The following is an 8,445-nucleotide window of genomic DNA, read 5'->3' as shown; positions in this document are numbered from 1 at the left end:
GATAGATCTCAAATAAAAGAAGTAAAAAGATAATACGTCAAAATATCAACAATATATATTAAAAAATACAGTAATCTAGAAAAAAGAGGGGACTCATTTTTTGTTATATATGCATTTTAAAGATGCTTTTGTGCAACATGTCAAACTTCAAGTTACCCCTTGACTGTATTTTTTTTACAACAGTAATTATGTGCATATAAATACACCTCTTCAATTAGTCATCTTATATGTTACATAATTACTTTGTACGCTCAAAGTCAACCTTAATCAGTCAATCAGCTGTTCTCAAAGATGTCTTTCAGTGGGCTGAGGGGAAAAAAAAAACACCCTAAAATAAATATAAAGGCCTGATTCTAACTATTCTAGTCTAACTGTGCTCATTACATGATTATATACAATTAGTGTTGCCTTCAGATGTCCCGATGATTCATCTGGTTCAAACAAACTGCCCTGATCCAACTATGTATTAAAGAGAAATCCAATACGTCAAAGTGTTATAATAGGAACAGAGCCACAGATGTGGTGACACTCAAGGACTGTGAAAGACAGTGAAAAGAACAAAATAATTGGGTAATGTTATATTTGGCTCCATGCTTGGGTAATACAATACTCATCTTTATTTCATTCAGTACACGACCGATGCCTCACCAGCACCCTCATAAATAATCTTCAGATATCAGATGCCTGTTAAATGAGCAGCTAACAATGAAAAAGCAAGTTTCTCTAGTTTCCATATATTTCTCAGCTTGCTTCCTTCCTCCCTGTGTATACGGAGGAAGTGACACCATCCCAGCAGTGTCCCCGCTGACAAAAACGGTTCATTTTGGTACCGTCTGTGGAAAATAATAAGACATTAAACCCTAGGAGGGCTGGAGAGCCTTATGTTCCTTGCAGCCTGTCTTCGAAGAGCGGCTTTGCCTCCTTTTCACCAAAGGCGCTTATAGGTTTGGGGGCTCCTGCCTCCTGCCACATTTCTGAGGCAGCTGTGTGATTATGGATGGAGATTACTGAGTGTCGGTGGGCAGAAGACGACCTCAACTGATTATTAGGGAAACAAAGCACTGCCTGCTTTAGGGTGGCCTGCTGGATTTCTGCTTGAACACCATTATCCTACACTTTGAAAAACAGTCTCGTAAAAAAAAACAAAAGAGTTCAATAAGGCATCCCGTGGTTTCTTTTCACAAATCAAAGACCCTTTCACCACAAGAAGGTTTAATATTAGACTTGTACAGAAAATAGGCCATTTTATGTTTAAGGGTTCTTGTCTACTTCTGAAGAGCACTTTGTCGAGGGATTTTGTGGAAACCCAATTTAAAGCAACCCAGGCTTTAACCATCTCTGTGTCTTTAATGTAACCATTTCCTCATATGAGTGTGAATCGAATTATGTTATAATTTGTCAGTTGGATAAATGTCAGTTAAGGCTAATGATATCATCTTACTTTAAGTGCCCCATATAAGCAGTATAACATTTAATTTAATGTAGTTGTAATCAGATAGAAGAACATTTTAAGTGTTTATTAATGTAAAAAAAAACGCTCTTCAGAAACCAGTGGGTGATGTCACGGTGGCCACGTCCATATTTTTTACCATCTGATTCAGATGTGTGGTGTATTGTTTATGTTTTTATATCAGGTTAGGTAATAATGAGTAGGACAGAACATAATAAACGTCTACTTAGGCGTGGAGAACAAGTATAATGTTATAATTATCATTTTAATTGTGGTGAAAACACACCTATATTGAAAACTCTGTAAAACTTTTATGTTTTACAGATATTTGTTGGGACTTAGGACACCCAGCTTGTAACTGGGACAATCCTGAACAAACCGGGATGTCTGGTCACCATAATCAAAACTATTCAATCTGACAGCTGTACAAATTTGCGTCAGATACACAAAAACATAAATTTGTTTATGTTTTGTCACGAACCGGGCCGCACGGTCATGACAAAGAAGGGAGACGCACACAACAAGCCAATTAATAACCAATTTATTTAAAAAAAAGAAAGTAACCTAAGAGAAAAACCCAACCTAACAATGGTAGTCAGTGAGATCAGTAGTGTAGGTGAGTGCATGAGTGGAACAGTGTGTGAATGTAGTGTTGTATGGTGCAAAAAAAACAAGTCAAATATCAACACAAAAGCCCAAAAGATGTCTCGGGGAGGAGAGCACACCAGCAACTGCACTACAAAGGGGGTTTTTGAAGACGCACTGGCACCCAGAGCCCCAGGTGTTACCGGTGTTCCTGATGATGCTGCCACACCCACCTCCAGTACCTGCAGAAACAACAGAGAGCAGCCACACAAAGTGAAGCCACAGGCAGACTGGGCAGAGAGGGTTGCAACAGTTTTTATATCGGGTTGGTAATAATGAGTAGGACAGAACATGATAAACATCTATGTAAGTGCATCATTTTAATTGTGGTGAAAACTGGGACAATTTAGTGTTTTACAGATATTTGTCAGGACTTAGGACACCCAGCTTTTAACTGGGACATTCCTGGACAAACCGGGATGTCTGGTCACCATAATCACAACTATTCAAACCGACAGCTGTACGAAATTGCGACAGATACACAGAAACATAAATTTGCGACAGCTCATCCTGCTGTCAGTCAGCCTGGTGAAAGCAGTTTGTTTGCTGCTGACAGAGACGCTGAGCACAGGTCAGACTCAGTGTGGACTGAACGGATAACACTCTCCTCTTCTTTTGTCGAGCGAGGAGGAGGAGGAGGACAAAATAATCATCGCTGGATGATGTCAAAACCGTCTAGCGATGATGATGATGATGATCTCTGACCTGCGTTCAGCGTGTCTGAGCGCAGAAGCAGCCGTCTGTCAGCTGCAGCTCCTGGGGAGCCGAGAGGACGGAGGCCAGACAAACTGCCTTCACCAGGCTGACTGACAGCAGTAATTTACTGAACCAAAATAGTTGTGTATGTCTGCCCCATGGGAAGAAATCGACAGTGTTTGTACTTATAAATATATGATGATGACGCATATAATGGTACATGATACATGAATCAGTACACTGTAGCGAGCGAGCCCACCTGTCTGCCTGCAGTCAAACAGACGAGCTCACAGACGGACCGGCAGCCTTGATCAATCAATGTCGATACGGTTTATAAGTTCAAAACACATACAGTTGGATATCAACAGTCCATGTAGGCCTTCGCAATAAACGGCTGTCTGTGCAGGTTACGCTTCATGATTGGTTGATGTCTTTATTTGCTGTGTGAAAGCTCAGAAAAAAAGAGCTTGTTCCAAAAAAACATTATGAAAAAAACAAATTATGTCGCTTTTTTCACCACATGATGTCTGTGTTCTGTGTGAATGTACTCATGACAAAAACAACAGAACGAAAAAATGCCTTAACTAGTCCGAGGTTGACAAAACTGTAATTTAAGTTCATAAATCTGTCTCAGTTTTATATTAGATGCCTTTTCTTTGTAACAGTATCTCTGTCTTTGTTTGCTGCCCTTCTCCTACTAACACTAACACAGTTTTGCTGTTCCTTTACTATGAGTTAGCCTATTTAACCATTTAACTCCAAACACCCAATTTCTCAAACATCGGATCCCCATTAGCTTCCACAAAAGGGGGTCGCTATAGTAACCCTGGAGTCCACAAAACAAACAAGCCACATATTTCACAGTGATAAACAACAAAACAACAAAATATGCCTTATATCTTAATGTCTGTCTACAGGAGCCCATCAACAACACAATGGCAATCAGTTTTCACAGCAGGTCAGTTGTCAAAGAAGCTGTGAAAAAATTATTTTGGAGCCAGTGAATTGTCTTTTTTTTGCTTAAAAATGAATCAATTAAATTGCAATGTTGAGCACGGGCAATTTAATATTTCTTCATTTGCTTTTTATCAGTTTAAGGGTGCTCGTGTCATCGCTGTTGTTTACAATACTACTACTACTGTTCTTTAAGATTACTTTGTAAAACAAATTAAGTATTACAATATTATCATCATGAACATTATTGTTATTGTTCATGGATGTCAGATACAGAACCACTTGTTTTGATAGTGAGACTATTCTTTTAAAACATACCAAAACATTATATATATCAGTATCTTCAAGACTGACGGCTAAAATATCCGAGGCGGTTAGCTGAATCCGTTATTATTTTCTGCTTTGCACGCTCTGAAATTGAAACAGGAAGTGTTCTCTGTTGCTGAGACAAGAGTCAAGTCTGTGTTTATCTGCACAGAAACAAATCTCACGCTAGTGCTCCACAGCAAAACATCGGATCATTCTGCCTGAATGATTTCATGCTCCGGGAGGCTGAGGTTAGAGAGAATACATCAGGTAGGAGGGCACACCTAAACACAGACAAACTGATTTGCTGTGCCCATGTTTTAGCACAGGTATGTATATCCCTTTTTTTTTTTTTTTTTATTACACATGATATTCAGAGGACTGTTTGATCGTTAAATTGTTCTATTGCACTTTAGTATACGCTTGAACGGATCCATGAGCTATTTGATTCACCCACTTTCACCCTTACAGTTTGAACAGTCAGAATGACAGTTGGATGAATCTGACATTTCATAGCAGAGAGGCTTTCGCTGAAAACATCTCTCTGTATTTTTTTTTTTCAAGCTTACTTTTATGGCATTTACTGTTCATGACTTAATATTTCAAATAAACTGTGGATTTTTGTGAGATGCCTGCAGTATGTGACAGTAATAACTCATGTTTTTTTTGACACATACCCTCATTAAATGTTGAAGTTTTTCCTTTTTGTCCTTTTTGATTTTAATTTCTTAATCTTGTGTGCACCCATGGGTTCAGTTGCCGTGGTGACTAGATCACATTTCCTCCTCTGTGGTAAGAAAACAAGCTCATTTGGTCTGTCATCTGTGATCTCTCTGTGTGTGTCTGCATCTTCTCAACACAGGCTAAACTGCCAACATATATACCAGACCATAAATAAGTAACCTGGGGCAGTAGATCCATTGGGGTTGGCTTTTGGGGCTCATGAAGAAGAAGAAGTTTCCATATTGTAATAGGAAGATTTTGGAAATAATCAGTATTCATTCAGTCATTTACACTACAATCTAAACTCACAGGTCAGTCTCTAAACCCTTCGCTCATAGAGACTGAGGACAATCTCCCAGCTTTTATTAATAAAACCGGGTGGAAAAAATTACAGAGTTAAAAAAAAACCCTGCATTGCAGAATCAATCCAAAGTCTTTGGTGCGGCCCATCATCTCATCCAACAGCTGACCAGACACTCACCTGCAAGCAGGAATGATTCACAGTGAGCATTCAGTCATTTCTCCCATACTGAGTAGCTCAGCTGTCTGTGGCTCGTCAGCACACTGCTGTAGCCAGAACAGCAGAGAGCAGCAGTAACAGTAACATCTCAAAAAACCTCAGGCTAAAGGTGTCAAAATGAAAAAAAAAGCATGAGTGATGAGACGATTCATAGAATTGTTTTCCTTAAAATGTCAGGATTTTTGTTTGTAGGTCCAACAAACACAATAAGTTATTTTCTGCAAACCAGTGTATTGAAATAATGGAGCATGTCCATCATATTACAACTGAAAAAAAGTATGAAATTTCCATTCAAACTGGTCTCCAAACAACTGCACAGCACAATCCAAGTGTTTCATTGGCAAACAATTTATATTCTCTGCAGGGAGGAACCACAAAATGATGGAAAAAATTATAAGTGATATTAGACTGCACAAGGTGAACTCATGAGGATGTTAAATGTGATTTTTTTAGGGTGAAAAATAAGCACATTTTTTGTGCTTAATGTCTAAAATAAAAAACTTTTCTTTATTTTCTGAGGGTTTTTTTTGTTTTAATTTTGTAAGTAATGGCTTTCAGCAGTATTTCTCTTATTTTTTTCTTATGTGTATAATATATGTGTATTAATATTGTGAAAAGTTTAATCTGAAGTTTGCTTAGTTTATGAATTACAGGTAAGAGAGCCTTTTGTTTTCAGTTTTTTATGATCTGGAAGGAGAGTTTGTCTCTTCTTCTTCCATCTTACCGTCAGCAGATGTGCCGTGTTACAAGGCAAACAAGGCAATTTTATTTTTTTAAGCACATTTCATACACAAAGGCAGTTCAACACGCTTTACATAATGCATTAAAGACATTAAAAAAGGGAAATACAGCAGGAAACATGAAAATGCTTCTTACACACCTTACTTTCCTTTAGTTTCCAACTTTCAAAGCAGACCCTTCCCTCTTCGTCTCCGTCGCTGTAAAACCCAGAGAATAGATCAAAGACGGCATTGATCCTCTCCGCCTTCATTCTGCTTTCAGATCTGAGGAGCAGCAGTCTGCTACTATAATCTACTGTACACATGGGAGGAGCTGCAGTATTTACTATATTCAACTTGTGAGTGTTTATTACAATTTTCTTTTAATGTTAAAAGACTACACTGACTTTGGGAGTTTCACATAGTGGTGACTTTACCCAAAAGGCCACATATAGGAAAAAGTGAGATATATTTGATGTTTGGTGCATGGTAGTGAATTCAAAACACTTTGTTGTTGAATTTGTGAACAAAACATGGCACCATAGTTGCTGAATAAATCCAAATTTGACCCCAAATATGAAACTGAATAGTTCCACTAGCATCTGTAACTCAATGAACTGGGGTTCACTTTCCATATTCTAAGACAAATCGGCATCCACTACAGTGCCAGCTATCATAAGTTGAAACCTTTGTGATTTTAAGAAAGTTACACAACGATTATTAATGTGAGCATCTAAAAAGACCCCTATGGAAACATAGCAGTGAAGAATTGTTGGTACTTGTCATTTTAACTCAGTTTTGTCCTTAAAATTCACAATCTTATGTCGTTTTTTTTTTCAGCTGTAATGCTGTAATCTCTGCTTTTTAAACCAACCGCAGCTCCTTGACTCATCCGTGGTCTCTGCACCCCTGTCGAGCCGTGACATTTAACCCACCACAGTGTAGGACTTAACGGGAACTGCTGTTCATCAAAGACTGCAAAAAAAAAAAAAAAAAAAAAACAGATATCCTTGTCGAAACACTAAGTGAACATCACGACATACTGTGAAAAGGCTCCAAGGCTGTTTTTGAGTTAAAACAAATGTCACTTGGATTTTATGACTTTTTTTTTTACTTCTTCTTACTTACTTAAGTTACTTCACAGAACCTGGGAGTTCTGGTTTCATTTCATCTCCCTGTAGCAGAATTTCAGCTCAATGATTGTATTTTTCTTGCCAAAATGCACCTTGGGAGTCATAGATAACTTCTCCCCTAAAGTTTTTATGTACACAAGCTTGAACATTTTTATCAAGGAACCGGACATCATGTGGATGTTAATCTTCTGTGCTAATGATTCAACCAGGAAAGTTTCATGCCGATTCAAACCATAAAAGTACTCCCACTGTGAGTCACTTATGTAACGTTGTCTGTGGGGAAAAATGAAGCCAAAAACCAAACCTAACTTGTTTTTTTTTTTTATTCTCTTGTTTGCAGATTCATAATGTTTGAAAGAATGGTATGAGTTTTAGGGAAATATACTTATTTGCTCTCTTGCTGAGAGATCGACGGAGAGATAAATGCAACTCTTATGTCTGTATGATGAGTATTAGCTTAGCATAAAGACTGGAAGCAAGGGAAGAAGGAGGAAACAGAAATGCTGACTACCAAGAAATAGTTCCAGCATGTAACTGTCTGTAAACTTTTTTACAAGACACAGTGTGTTAATTAGTGAGCTTTAAAAGGTGCTCGTAGGTGTATTTTTTAAATATAGAGCTAAGCTAGCTGTTCCCCCATGTTTCTACTCTTTATGCTAAGCTAAGCCAATTGCCTCCTCTGCTTAATGTACACACATGAGAGTGGTATCAATCTTTTCATTTAACTCTCAGCAAGAAAGCAAGTAAGTGTATTTCCCAAAAGCTTTAAAAGCAAAACCTCATTCCTTCATCAGAGGCGGAGTGCAATCAACCTCAGCTGTCTGCATACTTTGCTCAGTTATCGTGTGAACAAAAGAAGTTACTCTTGAAGTTACACAGAAGGATGGATCTTCTAACTCAAAGTGCTTTTTATCCTGTTTTACTACTCCTGGCAGGAACATCTTGGCCTGGCGGGTTTAGACAAGTCATTCGAATGATCTCATTACTGAACCTACAGTACGAGCTTTGTGTTCTCATTTCCTTCCTGTAAAACTATAACACCACAGCAAACACAGATGATTTGTTGTCAGTCTTCTCATTACACACTGAGTGGGTTGAACAGCCGTCTCAATTTCCATGAAATGTGGGTGCAGCCCTTTAATTCTGTTTTTTTTTTTTTTTTTTTTTTTTTTGAGGGTTTTGCTTTGTGTTGACGTGTTAAAGCAATTATGAGAATACGGAACAGTAAAATAGCTGATAGCATTTACATGACGTGGGATTGATATGTATGACAGCGGGGGCTGAGAATCGACTCCTCGG

The 8,445-nt window shown here is 38.2% G+C and overlaps 1 long non-coding RNA gene across 1 annotated transcript; it reads right to left on the bottom strand.

The window, feature by feature from the left end:
• Positions 1 to 1,980: 1,980 nt before the first annotated feature.
• Positions 1,981 to 7,017, bottom strand: LOC121895426. Its single transcript, XR_006095773.1, has 3 exons — positions 6,888 to 7,017; positions 6,175 to 6,232; positions 1,981 to 2,277 (listed from the first exon to the last, which is right to left on the bottom strand). It is a non-coding gene; the product is annotated as an uncharacterized LOC121895426 (long non-coding RNA).
• Between the last annotated feature and the right edge of the window lie 1,428 nt (positions 7,018 to 8,445).

Source organism: Thunnus maccoyii, chromosome 4 (assembly GCF_910596095.1).
Source record: "Thunnus maccoyii chromosome 4, fThuMac1.1, whole genome shotgun sequence".
Lineage (NCBI taxonomy): Eukaryota > Metazoa > Chordata > Actinopteri > Scombriformes > Scombridae > Thunnus > Thunnus maccoyii.
Note: the sequence above shows the minus strand (reverse complement) of the source record. Positions and strands in the feature narration are given on the sequence as shown.